The sequence below is a fragment of the Marmota marmota genome, unplaced genomic scaffold (assembly GCF_001458135.2).
Source record: "Marmota marmota marmota unplaced genomic scaffold, marMar, whole genome shotgun sequence".
Lineage (NCBI taxonomy): Eukaryota > Metazoa > Chordata > Mammalia > Rodentia > Sciuridae > Marmota > Marmota marmota.
The window spans coordinates 27291496-27314069 of NW_025999968.1; the positions used below are offsets into that span (position 1 = coordinate 27291496).

Sequence of the window (22574 nt, forward strand, 5' to 3'; positions counted from 1 at the left end):
GTACCACCAAAAAAAAAAAAAAAAAAAAAAAANAATGTTCAAAGACTGATTGCATTACATACGATTGGATTGATCAGCCCATGAAAGAAAGCAAAAGGGATTGAAGATATGATATAATAATTGACTGGTTTAGTAACTAATATAATATATAATGGTGTCTCAAGACACATAAAATGTTGAATTCTTCTGAGAAGTTCTGTCAACAGTATTTTAAAGAGAAAACTTGAACTAATATCAAAATATATTAAAATAATAATCATTATTTATTACTATATTCTTTTCATAGATGACTAGGGCATTTTTATGTTTCAAATAATTCAGTTAGACATTTAAAATATTGTTGCAAAAAATAACTGGAAGCTAATAATAAAGTAAATGTTTACACATGTCTATGGGAAACTACTTTTAACTCCAGTATTTAGTAGACATTCAAAACTAATTATGACTCTAAATTGAAAAATTTAATTTCTGCATGCTAATTCAAGTGTGTATATATTTTGCCTTACAGGTCAGCGTGGATGGGAGGGGGATGAGAAAATTTGAAAATATAAAAAAAAACTAATTGGACTTTGATTTAATATGAGATACAGTGATATGGTTATAAAATTACAACAAATGTCAATATTTGCTATTCATATGTCTAAAAAGCAAGAATATGTGGTGATATTGGTTTGGGGGAAATTTGTTAATATAAAATTGTATTATTCTTTTGCACATATGGTGTCACAATGGCTGCAAAATTAAATAATGAACTTATGAATAGCAATGTTTGTTTTTTCTTTTATACTTGAACTCATCTATTATGGTTCCTTGGTATGAAATATTTTGGTTGTGAGAACACACTATTATTAATATTAACTCCAACTGGACCATTCAGCAGATTTCAAGTACACACAGAGACCAATGTGATAGGTCTGTAATAATGCTGTACTAACATTTTGAGGGTCATATAAACATTTTAAGACAAGATCATACACTTGGAATAAAAATTTAGAGCTTGGATAAAATAATGCCTTAGTAAATAAGACTGGGATGGTTCTTGTTCTTATGGGGATTATTTCTGTTCTTATGACATTTTTACTAGGTTTTTGTTATTTTCATTCTTTTGGTTCAGGACTTGGCAATGTTTAATTTCATATTGCACAGTTCATCCCAAAACACCAAGCAGGGATGATTTTAGGAGAAAACAATTGGGCAGTTGTCTAAGTATTATAATTGACACTGACTTATTGAGATAAGATTTATCTGATGTTTTCTCTAAATCTATCTTCACAAACTAAAATAAATTTTGATATATTTTTTATAGCATATTGATGCCACAGCCCGGCTGGCTGGGCAAAATAACCAGGGGGTGACGAACAACTTGTGTACGTTGATACAGCAGGAATGGGAGCCGTTTATTGTAGGACAGGAGCAGTATTTATACATTCCACACAGCTTATCTTAATTAACATAAACTCAATACAGCAGTCAACCAATCAGGAATCTCCACACTTAATGGCTCACTGGCGTACTTCACAAACCACTCCCTCTGGCATTTTGCCAGGTGCCATCCAGACTTGTTTACAGACTCTAACATTTCTCTGGCAAAATGCCAGGTGCCATCCTGACTTGTTTACAGACTCTAACATACTGATAAGCAAATGACATTATAATTAATTTAGTTTAATTCCCTGTCAAAAAATTACTACCCAAACTTATGAGAAATCATTTATGCAAATAAAATGCTATGTCTTAAAAAAATCAAATAAGTCAAGAGACTATTTTTAATTTTAATTGCTATACAAAATCATAAAAATCGTACACATTAATGTGGTACCAGGTGATGTTTTCATACATGTATGTGCTATATAATCTTTATATTAGGTTAAACATGTATCTCTTCATTTATTACTTTTTTATGTTGAAAACTTTCAAAGTGCTTTATCTCAGTTTTTTGAAATGTACAGCATATTATTTTTATTTCTATCTATCTCTTGTTGCTCGACTATGCAACGGTATAGCAATTTTTTTTTTTTTTTTTTTTTTTTTTTGGTGCCAGAGATTGAACTCAGGGGCATTTGACCACTGAGTCACATCCCTAGCCTTATTTGTGTTTTATTTAGAGACAGGGTCTAAGTGCATTGCTTAGCACCTCACCATTGCTGAGGCTGGCATTGAACTTGTAATCCTCCTGCCTCAGCCTCCAGAGCCATTGGGATTACAGGACTGTGCCACTGCACCAGGCCCAAAACTTCTTGATCAAACTGTATCACAATGTCTATTGCTCACCTTTTCCCTATGCTTTCCTACCCACAACTCTTTGGTAACGAGCATTCTCCTCTCAACTTCTATGAAATCAATGGTTTTAGACTCCTTAATATATGAAATCTTGTGATACTTGTTTTTCTCTATTTTATTTCACTTAACATAATGACTTCAAGTCCCATTCATGCTGTTGTAAATGACAGGATTTCTTTCATTCTTTTGTACCATTCAATATATTCTGTTGTGTACATGTACTGTGCTTTCTTTATCTGTTCATCAGTTGATGGACACTAGGTTATTTCCATTTGTTGGCCATTGTGAATAGCACTGTAATGAACATGGGATTACAGATATGTAAAAAAAGAGATTATTTATTCACCTTTTAAAATTCCATCTACTCTTTTTCTGTTCTCCAACCAAAATTTGAGAATGTTAGTGTCTTAATGAGGGTCATAGATAGTGAAGAGAAAAAAGAAATATTCCTTTTAGAAAATAAGTGTGTCCTGAGAAATTAGTCCTGAGTTTGGAATTTAAGCCAAAGGACTGTTTAAGAAAACATATGACTGATTATTGACAGGGGTACCAGAAAAAGAAAAAGAAGAGGGAGGAAAAAAACTCCACTTTTATCAGAAATCCCCCTGCAGGCTGGTGCTAGGCGATTTTTCCATTTTAGGACTTACCTGAACTCAAAACTCAATTTTAAGAATGAAGAGTGAACTCCAGTGTAAGAAAGAAAGGATATTTTTTTCAACATACTAATAAACAAAAGTCAAATAAGTTGCTTTATGTATTTTAAACATAGTCTATGTGATTTTTATTAGCAATGGTAATAGCATATGTGCAGTAAGGAAACTAAAAATACACAGTGTAATTCTTCCTGACCTCATAAAATGTTCCAATACTTTAAATAGGCTCCAGCAATGTTTCCAGAGAAAAGGAATCTGTGGCTGCCAGTGGGTTTAATTAGTATTAAATGCTGTTCATATAATATTCACCAGCTGCAGGTCAGAAAATCATTTGTTCCTCTGAATTGATAAAATAAATGCTTATTAATATTTTTAGACCAACTATCTTATTTTATTATACTAAAGTGAGTTTCAGCAGTTCTAGGGGGAGTGGTAAAATTGTACGTTTTCTCATTTCAATTTTATGCTCTAAGGCTGGTTTTCCTAAGCAGATTTTAATACTTTATCCTGTTTTTTTTTAATTAGTCACATGTCCTTACTTTCAGGAGAAATTTTATTGTAGTTACTATTATAAAGAGAAATAAATGAATAATATTTATTGCAGAAAGCATACTGAATTGTATGAAAGACCTGTGTATGGGTATAGAAGCCATAGACCAAATCATAGTTCCAAGTCCAACTCTTTGCATACACCATGACTGATGTCTGCAGGTTACATTAATGGTAATTCAAGTGTGCTAATTTTCTTTTAAACCACTGGAGAATCTTACAGATTCAAGGGAAAATTTCTGTGTTATTAAACTCACAACCATTCTAGGAGTGAACATTCTAACAGAACACTGTGCTAGGTAAACTGTAGTTAATTTCACTATAAAGTAAAAACAACTTAGTGTTCCATGAACTTCCACTGGGTTGGTTGCTTTTCAAAAATTATTTTTTTAAAGAATAAAAAGCCCTTTAAGGGGACTGTACTAAGGAGTAATACAAATATTAAAAGAAGGACACAGTTACATATAGTTTTCTGATTGTATTTTTTTATGAATCCTAAATTCATAAACTTTTTCATAGCAAATGCACAAAACAGAAAAATTGAATTAGAGTTTTAACTCTGAATTTTTCTTTTGAATTCTTTTTGTTGTTCATGGAAATATTTGACAAAATATGACCTTTTATCTCAGTTCCTAATGAGCTCATCATGATGTTTGTAAAAGCCAATAAAAAATCTATAACTTTATTTTTAAATAGAAATTACTTCAAGTAAACTCTACATATATCAGTCAAATCTAGTAATTCCAAGGATGGTCCTTTGGGTCTTGTAAAATGCTCGTGCATTTATTAAACACTTAAGTCACGCACTTCCATACCTATTAGTTTGGCCAGCTGTGTAACTGTTTATCCTCTTGTACTGAATTCCTGAGAGAACAAGAGTATTCTTGTTGACATCCCTTAAACTGCTGCTATCCCATAGGGGTTCAAAGCAATGAAGCGAGAAATTGAGTTGAAGGGTAGAGCACTCTTGACAATATCAGCAACAAACTGGTTTGTGCTAATCATAAGACATGGCCTTGGAGGATTCTGGGTCCTAACTATGCCTCTTTTGATGGCTTCCTTAACGTAAAGGAGTTGGTCAATCAGATTGTGTACATAAGAATTCATAATTATTTATTAAAAATGGACGGAAAAATTTTAATTTTGTGTTGTAAGCGCAACAAAACAAGATAATAAGCACGTTATCTCTTTCTTTTTCAATAGACCAAATGGCTAGAAATCTAGTGAACATGAATATACTAAAAAGTGAAGTATTTGTCTTTAGAAACTAATATCCTAGAATGGATAACCAAATAAATAAATAGTAGGGAACATCATATATAAACATGTAAGTAAGAAAACCTGGGCAGCATTACAATGTCAAACGAATTAATTATATTTATCTATTTGTCTCCATGCAATTATTTTTCAGATTAATAAAAAATCATATGTGATAAATTCTCTGGTAGTGTCTGTACTGTACAATGGTTGGTAAAACAAGATTCCTAGCTTCATGGAGCTTGCAAGATCATGAAGCCATAAGACTTTGAATTAAAACCAATAAATGCTGCGTACACAAACAGTGAAAGCAGTCATGGCAAAGGCCAAATCTTGAGTCACTGAGGATGTTCAGTTCATCTCCTTGCTTTAAATCAATAGGGCCAGACTTTAAAGTTTTGTCTTTATGGGAGAGGTACATATAAGGGAATCTATATTGTATTTCTTACTAGTTTTAATTTAAACAAAACTGGAAGTATCCTTTAAAACCACATGGGAGGCCTGTTTCCATGCTCAATCTGTTATGACGCTGTATTTTTCAATGTGGACTAAGATTTATGGTGGAGCAATAAGTAACTGATGACTTTATAAAGAATAATTTACACTTAGTGTTTTAGACAGATGTTTTTACAATGGTTATCTGTCTGGATGCATCTGTTCAGTGTGTTTTTCACATTTCCAACAAAAAGGTTATATTTTGGGCTGTAATTCTGTCATCTAATCACATGGAAACCTGCCAATTCCTATTAACATCTTGACATTTTATTGCTATAAACTTATCATAAGTTCTTCTAATGTAAGATAGATTTAAATTCTAGGAGCTGAGCCGTGTGTGTGTGTGTGTGTGTGTGTGTGTGTGTGTGTGTATCCATTAAATGCTTGGTTCTTTGTTCCTTCTATCAACAAAACTTTCAGTCAAGTAAATCAGCTATTGTCCAGAATACAAATTACAGATTAGGCCCTGGAAGGTTAACAGTTTGTTATTTGGATACAATTGAAAATCTAGGGAAACAAAGAGAATAAATGTGTGCAAAACTATTTCATATTAACTTCTGCACCAGGTAACTCTGACATGTGGAGCTCTTTATATTTCGACATTACCCAGTGGAGGTGCAATGGATTCTTATTACCACAATGTAGTTCTTTTGTTGTTCAACAGAAGGTGTTAACCTTTCAATTGCTACGAAATTAAAGGTTTAGCCTGGAAACCTACATCTAGACAAAAAGAATATCTGCTTTCTGAGGCTGTAACAAGACTCATCAAAAGACTGAAAATGCTCCAGTGATTACTCTAGGGCACATCAGGATAGAGTGTATGGAAAATGTCACCATGATATTTTGCCTGTGTTGCAAATGATCAGAGGACCATGAATGTAGTCTTAATCCAATATGAAATAGACACATTGAGTGCACATCAATGAAAGTGAACAAGATGCTACCTACCCAAAATGTTGTTAGAATCTTCTCAAGAAACATTTATAATTTCTCAATGATTTGTACTAATGTTATAAGATGAGCATGGTGACATACTCCCAGCAGTTTGGGAGGCTGAGATAGGAGGATCAGGAGATCAATGCCAGCCTCAGCAATGGCGAGGAACTAAGTAATTCAATGAGACCCTGTCTCTAAATAAAATACAAAATAGAGCTTGAGATGTGACTCAGTAGTTGAGTGCTGCTGAATTCAATCCCTGGTACCCCCTCCCCACAAAAAAAAAATACCAAACTAAGTTCCAGGTAAAAGTAACAAATGCTACTTATTCAAAAACTATGACAAGGGAATCAATCTATCAGAGGGGTTCAGAGATTTTAGAAAAGAATGCATTTGTTAGAGAGAAAAAAGGAAACATGGATCAGCCTCTAATTGTAGCAGCTTTTCTGTTAAAGTGGGATTTTGGAAGTGAGTTTAGAGAAATTTCAAACTGGTCTTTAGTTATATCTGACAGAACTTGGTTGCTGAAAGGGACAAGTATGAGACATTTCAAAATAAAAAGGATTGTTCAATGTTGGGACTCAGGAATGGTTTACCATAGGCAGCCATTTCTTGAGTAAAATCATGGTCAATAGGGTGGTGTTCAGAGGTCAATCTCTTATGGTTCCTGTAGGGAGGGGTGACTGTTATGTCTGAAAGTATTCACTTGGTGAAATGTTTGTACTTCTTGACCATGCAGTGACCAATGAAGTCTGAAATTGATAGCCACGTCTTTTTAAACCTGTTGACTGCAAAGAAAGGTATGGTGCAATGAAGTCAGACATAGAAAAATTCTCCTAAAATATATCACCAAACAATATTGTAGACATTCCGGTCAGTGTAAGACAAAAGTTATCATAATGAGAAAATAGAAAATACATTTTGTTGATATGCAGAATAAATTTAATTTCTCTTCATTTTTAACAAACAAATATCTTCCATTGTAATCACCACAGAAGCAGAATATAGAGCTAACTTGTTTCTCAGGAACAATCCTTTTAAGTGTGAACAACTTCTTCCATTTACCTAGGCAGGTAAAAACTATTGTCCCTACTAGTCAAGGGATTAAACAGTGAATGAAGTGAATGAGCAAGTACTTACTGACAAGGTAATTTGCTAGTGAAGAATGAAAGTAATGCCCTTCTAGGTACTTACAACCTACTGAAAGACAGTATATGCATGCACCAAAAAATTAAGGGATATTAAAACACAGAATATTTTTTAAGTATTTCCTGAGTTTTACAACAAATGCAAACAGTTTGAGAGGCAGCACTAATTTTCATCGTGAATAACTTGAGTTGAATGAGTTTTTACAAAGTTCAAGATGGTTCGAAGGGGCTATATGAAATGGGCTATGAAGAACTCAATACCTTCTTTCAGTAATGAGCTTTAATAAGATTCCACTTAGCAAGTGATGTCTAAATGGAACTGGGACTAATTAAATGAACTGCTTATTGAAAAAAGTGATGGATTTCAAAGAAATCAGAGAAGGATGATGAGGCAATCACAATAGTATCATCACCTTAAATTTTTCATGCTCTTTTACAGTTCTCAAATGCTTTCTCAAAAATGTAATCTTCGTCAGAGAACAACTCATGAATAATACTTATAGATAAAACCATATAATAGAGAAATTAAGTTGACTGCCCAATGTCACTCGGCTATTAAATGGCCACTCTTCCTATGACCATGCACCCAATCATGAACTCTCTGGACAACACTCTGAAGTTCTCTCATCTCCAAAATTATGGCACTTGTTTTCCAATTTTTTAAAATGGCACTTCCAATGTTAACTGTACATTAATTACAATGCTTTTTTATTTGCAAAACAATTTTCTTATGAAAGCTCACATTTCTTTTTTATAATTCTACATTACAATTTTGGATTTATGGAAAAATTGAATGGACTATACAGAGAGGTCCCATGAACATACATACATGTAGTTTCCTAAATGTATACTTAGTTTTCTCTACTATTATCAAATTATTATAATAATGTTATTATAAATAATAGACCAATATTGATATTGATACAGTCCTTTACTAATTTTTTATTTCTTAGAAAAAAAAATTATTTTATTTCAACCTAATATCTTTTTGTAGCATAATCCTATCCATGATGCCATGTGATATTAAGTATTAGTTTCTTTTGATTGTGATATTCTCCTAAAACTTATTTTGGATAACCATGGTTATATTCTAAGTTATATTGGTAAGGTTTTTTTTAATAGAATATCTGGATGTTTCTGATGTTTTCCTTATGATTAACTTTTGGATATAGTTTTTTTTTTTTTAGAGTATCACAATGGGAAAATGCCATTCTATTCACATAATAGTAAAGGCATATACTATCTACATGATTTATCATTGTTGATGATAATTTTGAAGACTGGGTTAAGAAGCTGTCATTGTTTATCAATAGTTATTAGATTACTATTTTCCTCATTTACATTCTATACATTTTGGATGAAAATCTCTAAATGCAGCATACACATAAAGAGAAGAAACTTATATTCCACCTGTTTGAGAAATTCTGCATAGAGACCTTATCTGTTGTTATGGTTTGGATATTAGGTGTCCCCCCAAAGCTCCTATGTTAATATAGGAGCTAAAATGATTTGATTATGAGAGCAGTAAACTAATCAGTGTCCCAGTCTGAACAGGTTAACTGGGTGGTAAATGTAGGCAGGTGGCTGTAATGGGTAATAGGGATGCCCACTGAAATTTCAAAAGAAGGCCTGGGAGGTCAAACAAAGTATATTAGGATCAAAATTCCTGTTGGCTGCCCCTAAGAGGGTGATAACATGAATCTGTGAAGGATGCTAAAATTGGAATGGAGACCCCAGAAATTAAGAGATTTCAGTAACATGGGCTCTCTGCTGAAGAAATCTGCAGAGTAAGCCAGGTTCAAAGAGAGGCCATGTGTGCAACCTGCAAAGCCAAAGGGGCAGAACTGTCCAATTCTTTGGATATAACATCTTGCTACCGTGTACCTCAGATGCCAGAGGCATAGCTATAGGAAATGTTAGCCCTGTATGAGTTCTTACAAACTGGGTTTAGGTCTGTTTGGTGACTTCCCTTATTTTCTCTTACTTTTTGATTTTGGAATGGGATTGTTTACTCTGTGCTGTTATATATTGGGTATATGTAATTTGCTTTTGATTTTAGTTACTTAAAGCTCAGTTTGCTTTTAATTGCAGATGAGACTTTGGACATGGACTTCTGGGAAATGCTGAGACTGTTAAGATTATGGAAACTCTTGGAAGTGGACTACATGCAGTTTGCATTGTGACATGAATGTGAGCTTTTAGGGGGATGGGGTAAAATGCTATGGTTTGGCTCTAAGGTGCCCCCCAAAGCTCCTGTGTCAAAACAGAAGGTGAAATTTCTAGATTACAAGAGCTGTGACCTAACCAGTCTATCATAGTTTGACTGACTGACTGACAAACTGAGTGGTAACTGTAGGTAGGTGGAGAGTAGCTAGAGGAGATGGGTCATAAGGTTGTGTCCTAAAAGGGCTCATCTTCCCTGTATCCTCCCCCCGACCCTCTGTTTCTGAGCTTGCATAAATAGAGCAGCAATTCTCCATCATGCCCTTCTGTGTTTATGTTTAGCCTTAACTTGGATCCAAAACAATGGAGTTGCCCCACCATGGACTAAAACTCCGAAAACTGGAGAGAAAAGAAGCTTTTCCTTCTCTATAAGTTGTCCTTGTGAAAAAAATGCTTTTCCTTCTCTAAATTTTTCTCTGTTTTAATCACAGTGATGAAAAGCTGGGGTTTTAGTCAGTTTTTTTTTTTTTTATTTTCCTGCTGTGAGTAAAAGATCTGACCAGAAAAACAATTTTAGGGAAGAAAAGTTTATTTGGGGACTGATGGTTTCAGTAGTCTCTACTCAGAGACAATAGACTCCATTTCTTGGGGCTCCAGGTGAGGTAAAATATTATGGGAGAAGAGTATAGCAGAGGGAAACAGCTCACATGATGATCAGGAAGCAGAGAGAGAGAGACTCCACTCATCTGATACAAAATATATACCCCATAGTCATGTCTCCAATGAACCACTTCCTCCAGCCACACCCCTTCTGCTATGGGATTAATTCACTGATTATGTTCAGGCTATGACCCAAACAATTCTCCTCTAAATTTTCTTGCATTGTCTTACATGTGAGCTTTTGGGGGACACCACATCTAACCATAACAGCTGAATAACACAATTTTTGTTTGTTTGTTTGTTTATTTATATCCATATGGACTCATGAATTATGCTTTGAATTATAATACAATACTACTTTATTTTGTTGCTTTAATTGTTGCAGTTTGGGCCATTGAAAGTTCTTTCATTTGGTTCTCAGTTTGTTTTGTTTTGATTTTTAGTCTCACAAGTTTATTTTTCTTTTTTCAATATTGTTACTTCTTTACAATATTTGTTAATTCGCCCTCATTTTGTGTGAGGAAAAAGTATAAATTGCTGAGCAAGTTAAACCATCTATATCCCCTACATGACACCTCCTGTGTCTATTTCTAAATATAAAGGAGACTAGTGTGAGTTAATTATAGCTCAGCTATATCATTAGTTTTATAATTCTCAGTTTTCCTCCTTTGTGTGTATGTGTTTGTAAATCTTTGCCCTTGGATGTTGGATGACATTATTTGTTTATTTGTTCTTATTATATTCCTTATTAACAGTTTCGGCAATGTCTTGACTATCATGAATAAAACTGACATGAATTTTCAAAACAACAACAACAATAACTTTGGGAATACACAATATTTATATACAATATGTATTTTTATTTTTTTCTGTGGACATTTATCAATGTGCAAGGAAAGAAAAATGAGTAGTGCTGTTAAGAAGAAAATGAGACTTTTTAGGAGCTTTGCTGCAATGACTGATTTAAGGTTTTCAGGGCTTTAACATGAATTTTGAGGGTACACAATTCAGCACAGGGTGCCAGGTTATGCAGATGCTGCAAGCCTGGAACCATATGTTGTGAATTACTGGCTTAAATATTGAATGTAAAGTCAGGGATTTAGATTTGCTAAGAAAAACTGACAATGATCAAGATAATCAGTGGTACAACACCAATGAGGAGAAAATGGGCAATAACTTCTGGATAAGTTATTGTCATTCTACGAATGGTAGTTGTGAGTGACAATCACACAGCGTGGGGTTATGGGGAAGGCTTATTTGGGGTCAGTAGCATTCTTTTTTCTTCACCTTCTGTGGATTCTGATTCAATCAAGAAGGCATGTCCACATGAGGATTCAAAGGCACTAAAAACTTAGCCTTCATAAATAATTTGTAGACTCACCGATTGATATGTTTTTCTGATTTCCTCATATTATTGCTTTCAGTATATGACTCTTAGAAGTGGGCTTTCCAGGTGGCCTTCCAGTTGGGAGGATTATAATATTATGCCAATCAGTAATCTTTTTTTCAGAGTTTTCCAGGACAATTGTGACAGAGTTTTCTCTAGAAACAAGGTTAAGGTAGGTAAGTATTTCTGCTTACTAATATGATCCTTGCTTTGTTTTGTTTTTTTTAGCTCACAATCTGAAGTGGTTGGCCCTTTGGAATATCTGTCAAACCTGGGGACCTTCAGTAATATCTCCTGGCACTCTACCTTGCTTATACTTTGACTTTTATAAACTCTCCCCATCAAATGACCATGACTAGACTTATTAAATAGTAAGTAGCTCCAGGTTACTAGGAATCCACTAGTGTCACTTTTTTAAACTCTGATCATTGTTATGATCTGTAAAGATTTCTCTTAATTTCTCAGATACTTCATTATAGGATAAAATAAAATAGTTTTGTCAAGTATGGTGGTGCATGTTTGTAACCCCAGTGAAACTGGGAAGCTGAGTCAGGAGAATCACACATTCAAAGCTAGCCTTAGCAACTTAGCAAGAACTTAAGAAACTTAGTGAGAACCTATCTCAAAAAAAGGAGGGTGGTAGGGGGAAGAGGTGTTGTGCTGGGAATGTGACTCAGTGGTAAATCCACCCTGGAACTACAACAAAAAAAGACTTTACATGTGTATTTATATTTGTTTGCTCTTCTGAATGTTTGATTTGCTGTTAGTTCTATCTAGCAAATAGGCATTTTTATCAAGAATTTCTCTTGGATATCTAGATTGTCATATTACCAGAAATGCTTTTCTTCATATTACTTTCATTATCGGCAACTTTCTTGAAAAGAGTTTCTACAATCATTACCTCCTTTTCATCAACTTTGATTAGATTCAGTCTTAAATGTGAAAGAGATCTTAGTAGTTTTATATTTGAAACTATGCCTTATGATAGGAGAGATTGGCAGAAAATCCACCATCATTGAGGCCAGAGCAGAAGAGAGGTGTTTCAGAAAAAATATTTGTCAGGTGTGATGGCACATGCCTATAATCCCAGTGGCTCTGGAAGCTGAGGCAGGAGTATAGTTTAGTTCAAATCCAGCTTTAGCAAAACTGAGGCACTAAGCAACTCAGTAAGACTCTGTATCTAAATAAAATACAAAGTACAGGTCTGGGGATGTGGCTCAGTTGTTAAGTGCCCCTGAGTTCATTCCCTGGTTTAAAAAAAAAAAATGTTTTAACAAGTATTAAGGAGAAATCAACACAAATAGTATTATCTGAAATTTTCTATTTCGAGTATGTATTTATGTGTGTATACATACGTGCATATAAGATTTAGAAGAAGGGAGTAACAGATCACTGAAATAAGAAAATCTAAGAAATAGTACAAACAACTCATCTTTTTCAGGTCTCATATATGATTAATTACAGAATGTTAAAATTTAGACTTCTAAAAGATTCTCAATTTTGTTTAACATTTTACCTCAATTACATCTACCCTACCAACAACTGTCACTTTGCTTTAGACTTTTTTTTTTTTTTAGTATTTATTTTTTAGGTGTAGATGGACACAACACAATGCCTTATTTTTTTTTAATGTGGTGCTGAGGATGGAACCCTTGTCCCCGCTGTGCTAGGCGAGCGCTCTACCACTGAGCCACAATCCCAGCCCCTAGACGTTTTCTTTTTTATCCTTTATATCAGGGATCAGCATAGTATCCTTTCATTTACTTTAATCCTTCTATTATGCTTATACTACCATCTTCTTACATAATTTTTGACTCCATTTGGACTAACTCAGAAGTATTCACAGTTAGATTAACATTAACCTTGAATTCCTGGTTTTAAGTGACATTCTTGCCTCAGCCTCCCGAGTAGCTAGGACTTCAAGTGCATTGACAACACACTTTTTTTTTGCTAAGATATATTTAATACTGGTATAATTGATGAAAGTGTTCAAAAGTTGAGTCCAGGTTCATAGAATATCTATCTATATATTATCTATAACTATCATAATATAATAATTTTGGTCTATAATGCAGTTGATCATAGGCTATATCTGGCTGCTGAGTATCCTTTTCCTCTAAAGAAGATAAAGAATTATATGTTCTTATTTAAACTAAAATTACTAAAAAATACAGCATCATTAGTATCTGATAAATTACTTTCTCATGTGAATATAAATCTTGTTTTTCTTTCTATTCTGCTTGTAGGTAATCATAAAAATTAATTAAATGCAATGTAACATCTTTAATCCCAGGGATTTGAATTTCTTTTTTCATTGTTGGCAACTAAATTTGTAATTTACCTTATTTCCCTTTAAATGAATGGAAAGGAATAAAAACAGAGGTCTAACTCAGAAACATAAAAAATAGTGATTAAAAAAAACCCAGTTGTTTCAGAGGTAGGGTTACAACTACATGTAGTAAGACTTTAGTTATTTGGGTTAGTGATCTAAAACCAGATTACACTCTTGTCTCTGGAAATCTAAGGGAATGAATCCATGATCAACAACAACAACAAAATCCTAGTCTTCAAGCTTTTCTATTTTTAATTATAATATGCATCAAATTATGGTATATACTTTAACATGTTTTTTTTTTTTTTTTGCTGACACAGAGAATTCTAGGGAAAATTGCCACGATTTATTAGAACTTTAATACAACATTATCATTCAACAGCTATTTATTAGTTGCACCCAAAGGGATCATTTATTTTCTTTACACTACTATTGCCATTTTTAATACATTATTACAAATGGTCCATGACAATGTGTGGCTAGATTAAAATTTTTGGTAGATTTTCACTATGTTTGTAAATTTACATGATGTTATCTTTTATTTTGAGTATATATAATAAGACCACATATGGACAAAGTTTCTCTAAATAAAAGAGACTCATATAATAATTGCATATATTAAGGTAAACACTAAATCTGTTTTTTTAGTGCATTTTAATTATCCCATACCAATTTAGTCCACAAGCACGTATTGCTAAGATTGTTTTAAGGTTTTCAAATCATCAACAATGTTTTTAAATGAAGAAATAATGTATCCATGTGTTTATTTTTCACATCATCTCTATCATTAAACTGTCTTGTTCTTAACTATTTTCTTATGCTCCCACAGAACCCATATAAAATGTTTTTATTGTGAATTTGGATTTTATGTAAAATAAATTAAGTTGCTTAGGACAACAATGAGACATTGATACAGAAAAACATACAGTTTTTAATGCTTTGTTATGTTTAATATTGAGGCTGAATAGGAAGGTATATTTGAATAAACAGCCCAGTTCAGTATTAGACCTAACAGTTTATGTTAAGAATCAAGAAAATTTTCCATGGAGCAGAAAACTATAAATATTTTTTGAAGAAGTAATTTTATTCATTTCTCCAAACAACTTATCCAATTTAGAAAACTGTAAATATAAATAAAAGCACTCTGGTCCATAAAATGAAAACAATATTCATTTTTACAAACATTTTCAGCCTTCTCTTATAACTCTGAATAAAAGTCATGCTTGAAACTTTGGCAACATTGGATATGTATGCTACATCATTCAATATTTCTCAGGGGTTTGAAAATAAGAAAGCTATGTTACAGAAATTAGGATTGATTTTTTTCTCTATACTTGTGAAAAATAATGTATTTAAGGACCAGAATTTGAATTTGCAAAATTTCATTCATAAATTCATACAACTATGCTTCCAAAGAATGCCAGGATTATTAAATCCACTGACTGAAGAAGTAAAAAAGTTGTATGGAAACAACTCAGATAAACTCCTAACTAGAACATTGGGAAATGAAGCAAAAATGTATCATTTATGGAATTTTTCTCACATTAAAAAAAATAAAAGAAAAACTTGAACTTGGGTAAATACCAGACACTGGTTTGGATAAGAATCATGTACATTCCTCACTCTGTGCCAGTTCTGAGTCTGGACTGTGATTCACAGAACAACTTGTGGACTTCCTCTTTTGTTTATTCTGATTGAGTCTGCATGCTTTGAAAGAACAAATGCAGGATCAAGGCAATATGACCTACTTTTGCAATTTTTCCTTTTTCTTTTTTTCTCTTCTGCAATTCCTGAGAAAGACCTAAGTTGATAATATAATATACCTGGTAACATTTTATGCAACATGCTGTAGGAAGTGTAAAAAAATGTAAAAATCTGACACTCATAAGATTATGAAAATAAATCATAGCCTTTTTTTCTGGAGAATTCATTTTGATGAGACCACATGTTTCATGATCTTTTCCTGGACTATCTCAATAAGCAGAAAGACAGGGTAGGGCCTTATACAAGACATAAATTCAATACATTTTCAAAATCTTCTATTAATAAGCATAATGGTTTAAAAATTCTTTTTGAAAAGATGTTGAATTTGAATAGCAAATATACATTTTGTAAATTAAAGTAGTTAAATATTAAATTGTACTAAAACAAATGGCAAATTATGACAATGGATAGAGAAATAACATGCTATTACTATAAAATATAATTTCTTATTACTCAGGCTAAAGTCAAGATGACCATAGAAGATATAAATATATAAGTTTTCTTTTTGTAACTTGGAAAATACAGGAGAAGATAAATAACTAGTATAATAGTTTCAAGAAGGCTGGGTGATCCTTATTTTGAATTAGGAAATTTATAACCCAATTTCTTCTGGAAGAGAATAAGAAACATAATTTGAATCCAATTTTCATATTAAACTCTATAATAGATGGAAAATATGCAGTCTAGATTCCCTAATTGTTAGGTGACTCACCAATAGAGGTCCTTAGCAGAAATTGTTACTCTATAATGTCAGAATTGAGGTTTAAAAACTTTAAATTTTTTTTTTTCAGATTTATTCACTTATATGTCCATCCAACAAATATTTATTTTTACTTTTTTGGATGGTATTACACAGTGTCTAAAATAAGGGTTAGAAAGTTGTACACCTATAGAGAGGCTGGATAAGTAATCTAAATGGACAAAGTAGATCTGCTGTGTGGCATGAGATTCCCTAAGGCACAACAGTCTCCTGCTCCAATATGTTTAAGTGGCACAGTTTTCCTAGATACATCATTTTTATTAGAATTTGAATAGCTGAAATTTTATTTGTAATATTCTGATTTTTAATACCCCACATATAACTCATTTAAAAATCATATACAAGCCAAACAAAATGTTTACAGTCCTGATATTACCTGCCCCTTTAAATTTTTGCCTGTTATTAGGTTAAGAAGTATCATTAACTGCATTTTGAATTTTTATTCAGGTTTTGGAAAAATCAATAAAAAGTTTCCAATTTCGTCATTGGTCCTAATGACATACACACTTCTGCTATCTTCATTTAATAATACTCAGTCTTTTTTGTTAGTTGCTTGGATGGCAACATCCATCAGTTCATCTTTAAGGTTGTCTATATCAATTTTGAAAGGAAAAAATGTTACACTTTACTATAGATTACACTTAAAAGTACAAGTGTTCTGAGGAAAAACATAGCAAGATAATATTATTTGGGTAAAAAGTTATTGTATGTATACATATAACATACACACAAATAATAGAAAGATTAATGGGGGTTGAGCCAATTTTATCACACTTCATGTTCACACGAATTATTTGGAATTCATAGAAATTTTAGAAATGTGGCTGTGCTTCAAAAGATGCAGATTTTGTAGCTTGGAAAAGGGACCCTTTAAATAAGCCTCCTGTGACTTAAGGTGGTGCATGGTTATAAGATGGATCTTTTAACAACCATGGTGAACTAACAAAGTAGTGAAGCATAGTTATTGATATCTTCTTAATGTGCATATTCTAGATGGTTGAAAACTAAGTAAGCACATCATGTGTGTGAAACTTATTGGCTGACAAGTTTAAATGATATTAAAATAATAATAAGGAGTATTAGTTTACATTGAGACCATCATATCACTCCCAAACATAGAGCTACTACTGTTATACTGATTTTACACACAGAGAACAAGAGTATGTCAGATGTTTTTCTGTGGGTTAGGTTGCCAAACATTGTGTATTTAATGAGTTGTTGATCCACCTGAAGAGAGAACAACCCGGGATACTCTTACTGGAAATGGGGGGGAGGATAATGCAGTGTAGATGTCTGTATATTTAGTGTTTGTTTACAATCTTTGTCATGAAACTGTTATTTATCTTAATCTTTCTCTGTTAATATAACCATTTTTTTTTCTCTTAAGCAGGAAGATATCATAGAGTTTGTTAACAGTGGTGAGGAGCCCGTTTGGGATCAGTCTTCAACACCCTTGGTTGGTTATAAGTTATGTACATTCTTTGCTGTTTTTCTATTTCCTTTTCTCGTTGCATAAAAGTATTCAGCAAGATAGCTAATTCAATCCTGCCAGCCAGTCTCCTTCTTCCCCTCTGTCCCTTCCCTGGAATTATGCTGGTCACAAATGAAAATATGTTCAAAGATCTTACTCTAGTCACAATTTCAGAGGACTGGCCATAACATGGTGGCTTTATCAGGACAGAACAGGGTGATAATATGATCTACTCTAAAGAGTAGGAAAAAAGCTAGACTATTTGGATTTGAATCCTCAACATGCCACTCTACAAGCTCTGTGACTTAGTGCAAATTATTTAAATTATCCTTTCTTGGTGTATAACAACACTACCACATAATATCATTGTCAGTGCTCTGTAACTGTTTGTTATCATAATTATCATTAGAAAGAAACAAAAGTTGGGAGATGCTCTCACAAATGTATTTGCAGTGGGCAGAATGTACAAAATGTGATTCCTTACCCATGGCCAGCATTGTACTCCATTATCCTGGTTAGGGCATGCAGGTAAACATTACCACATTCTATGTGTCAAAACAAAGGAGACATTATAATTAGAAAAGTTCTAGGAGAGATTTTTAAAGCTAACTTAAACTTGATGTTAAACTCTGAGATGGGAGGAGGAGAAGGAGGAAGATAAGGGGTAAGAAAATATATTAGTGGCTTTCAAATATTGATTATTTTTAAAATTATTGAGGTAACAAGTGTAATTTTAGCATTCTACATATAAGTATTTTTTTTTCTTCTATGTAATGTTCTATTTAAAATATTTTTTATTTGGCTCTAATTAGTTTTACATGTCAGTAGAGTGCATTTGACATATAATACATATATAGAGCATAACTTCTCTTTCTTCTGGTTATACATGGTGGAGAATCACACCAGTTGTGTAATGTAATTATATATGTACATAGGGTAATGATGTCAGATTCATTTTACTATCCTTCTTACCCCCATTCTCCCTCTCCTTCCTTCACTCTCTTCTGCCTAACCCAAAGTACTTCTATTCTTCCCTAGACCCCTCATCTTATAGTGAATAAGCATTCACAGAGAAAATATTTGGCCTTTGGTTTTTGGGGATTGGCTTATTTCACTTAACATGGTATTCTCCAGCTCCATCCATTTACCTGCAAATGCCATAATTTTATTTTTCTTTAAGGCTGAGTAATATTCCATTGTGCATATATACCACACTTTCTTTATCCATTCACCTGTTGAAAGCATCTAGTTTGGTTCCTTACTTTAGCTATTGTAAATAGAGCTGCTATAAACATTGATGTGGCAGTGTCACTATAGTATGATGATTCCACTTAGGCCACTCATGGAAAGACACTGAAAGAGGAATCATGCTGGAAAAAAAGCATCAAAAGAATTGTTATTACTATCTTCACTAGTATCTCTTTATAGAGAAAGATCACCATTTTTTTTTTCCTATTCTCTGTTAGAAGTAAGGAAGAAGAAATAAGATACTTATAAGATATTTCATTTCAGTTACTGGAAAAAGTCTACAGATTATAAGTATTAAATTCAGGCATTCGATATCTGTGGCTATGCCATGCCTTTCTTTAACAATCATTTAAAACATAAAATAAATTTTATCATTTTAATTACAGATTAGAACTTAATTTTTCCATATCATTTTTAGGGAAGAGAATTAATGATTGCCAGACATCCTGTTTTTCACTCATGGTTGTTCCTCATTTAGTCCATAACCTTCTGCATAGGTCTCATTTGTCCACATTTCATACATGAGAATGAGGCCGTCAGGCTTGGAAGCACTAAGGACCTCACCCAAGCTTATGTGATTAGTCATCTTTTAAACCAGCTTGCAAATTCAGGATCTGACCACTATGAATCTCTCCATTTTCTTCTGGATGATGTCTCTCTGCACTAAAATACTTTACAATAATCACGTCTCCTTTGTCCAATTTCTTCCCATAGTGCAGCACCACATTTTTTGTCTAGAACTACATATATAGTTAATTCACCAGCTCCCAAATCTTTAGTAACTTCCCACTTCTTAGGGGATTAATTCAAAATTCCTTGGCAGAACACAGAAGGTTTTAAGCAACTTGTTTCCAAACTATTTCTTTGGCCTTGTCCTGATCCCTGCAAAGAAGACTCCTGTCATGCAGATTTACCTTGCTCTGTAGAATAACAAGATTCCTCAACCCACAAAATTCTTTCTGCCTGGAATACTTTTAACAGTATTATCTGCCTAGCTCATTTAAATCATTTTCTGAAGGCTGCTGTAAATATGCTCTCTGTGACACCCACAACAGAACTAATTTTCCCTCCTTTGTGATATCACATATCTTTTATACATTTCCACCTTGTAATCTATCTGTTACATATCAGTACCCATGATTGAAATACAAGCCACTTGAAGCAAGATACTAGTTTTATTCATGTTTCTGTCCATAGTATTCAGTTCTTGGTAGGTGCCCCTAAATTTACTTAGATAAATTAATGTGTGAGCATAAAATAGTTACTGCTCTTTTTAACCTCTTTTAAAAGTAAATTTCAATCCACCATGGATATGTTCTCTGGTTAAATTATGAATTTATGAACTATATATTTATAAAGTAGTGGTTATTGTTTATTTTCACATTTTCATTAGCAATGTAAATATAGTTTCTCATGAAAAGTTACTAGAATTTTTAAAGCATGCTCTAATTCAATGGCAAAGTAATTATCAAAAACATGACTTTGATATTTAAAATTAATAGCAAGTATATCAGCATAATTATTATTGAATAATTTTAAATAACTGAAATAGATATTATTTCTCTGCAACAAGAGATAGTTTGCATCATGCATGTATAAGATTTCTCCCTTAGGCCAAATTTAAATGTAGCTTCATAAATATCTACTACTCATTTTATGTTAGGAGTAAGATATAGAGGACAGAAGTCATAGCTGATTGGTCAAAGAATTAGTAGAATAAAATTCCCTTGAAGCTCTATGGAATGAATACTAGGAAATCTTCAGTAAATTTGAATTTGTTTTTTTATAAACAAACTTAGAAGCCATTTCAAAATACATGCCTTTTGCTATTTTATGCATATCTTGTATAATCGTGCATTTTTCTGAAGACATGCATGGGGACTAGATAAAATTCTTCAGAACTCCTAACTCTATACTTACTGTCTGGGGTAATGATGGTTGAGACTCACATTTGATCTGCTTTGAGCCTTTTGTAATATTTTATTTTCATTAATAATACATCTAAAATTGATATGCAGGTACTTCCGAATTTAATATACACAGTGTCATTCATTTCATTTTTTAAGAGGGCGATTCTATATATTTTAGTAACTAGATTAATCCTCTGATACCTACATGTTTTAAAAATGTTTTGCATATGAAACGTGAATTGTTTCACTATTCTCTCATCCTTATCAGCATACTAATTTCAATGGGTATCACACCAATTAGAGATTTTTTTTTCCATCTTAGTCCATGTGTGTTTTGGTTGTTTATATAACATTGGAAATTGTCTTGTAGAGGACTGCATTATTACTAAAACAAAGATGGAGTAGTTTACTTAGGTAATGCATTATTTCTAATCTCCTACCATTATATGTCAAGACAAAATCTTGACTGATGTGGTTGAAATGGCCTCTACCAAAGCCATTTACAGCTACAACTTGGATTCTTGAAGATCTCGATAATGCCAAGAGCAGAGAGCATAGGTTTGCCTGGCCTTGATGAATGTTACCCACACATTTGAGTTATTAACTCCAGCAATGTATCACCCTGGAAAATCTGAGAAAATAAAACAATTTTAGAAAAGAGCTATAAACTGTTGCAAGAAATGGTGTATTTTCCTCCATCCTTTCAAACAGCACCACAAATTAATTAAGGAATCTTAGTTCAAACCTCACAAGTATGTATTGGTTTATGTGTTAAATCATAGGAAAAGCCTAAAATTGCAGACTTAACTTTAATTGTACAAACAAATCTCTAAATAGAAAAAGACAACTTTAATAGCTATTGTAAATTTCATTTATAAATGCAATAGTGTGTTTCAATAATAAAGTTTTTAATATTTTAATCAATCAAAGTATTTAGTATTTAGGTTATTTAGTATGTAGTATTTAGGAGTATTTAGGTTACTCCCTTTTTTACTCTTTACTAGAGGAGGAAAAGTAAAAGGAATCCTAATTCACCCTTTACATGTGCAAATTACAGTGATGTCAGGTTAAAGATTCTAACTTTCTCTGCTGTCCCTTTCCACCTTGACTCTGAAGGCAGAGATATTAGTTCTGTACCTTCATTACTGATGGCCTTACACATATATCTTGTCCATGAGTGAAAAATCTTCTGCAAATTCAGAACTAGAAACACATTGACTTGCATCATAAAACAGAAGCTACATTATTTTACTTTTTTTACCCAAAGCTGTTGAAGGATGCCAAAGCTGAATTTCAGTTTTTGCTCTCTGTTTCCAAATTTCTTTAAGATAAAAAATTTTAATTTGTTATTATCTTATCACCCAAATTTTAATAGTGTATAAGAAATTCCCTATAAACCATCCTATATGATTTTTGAAAGCACGCTTGCCATAAATAATTCAATAGACTTAAAGAAAGAATATGTAAGAAAATCTTTGTGGAACTACTTGACGACTTATAATAGCCACCTGCCTCAAAATATTTTCCCTGGTAATGTCCAAAATTCTACTGTTAATAAAGA

General features: G+C 32.8%; 1 long non-coding RNA gene across 1 annotated transcript in view; it reads left to right on the forward strand.

The window, feature by feature from the left end:
- Nucleotides 1–9407: 9407 nt before the first annotated feature.
- LOC107136395 overlaps nt 9408–22574 on the forward strand; it is a 52946-nt gene continuing 39779 nt past the window's right edge. Inside the window, exons 1-3 of the long non-coding RNA XR_001502687.2 lie at nt 9408–9508; nt 11757–11899; nt 17772–17840. This is a non-coding gene — a long non-coding RNA (uncharacterized LOC107136395). The remainder of the gene's footprint in view (nt 9509–11756; nt 11900–17771; nt 17841–22574) is intronic.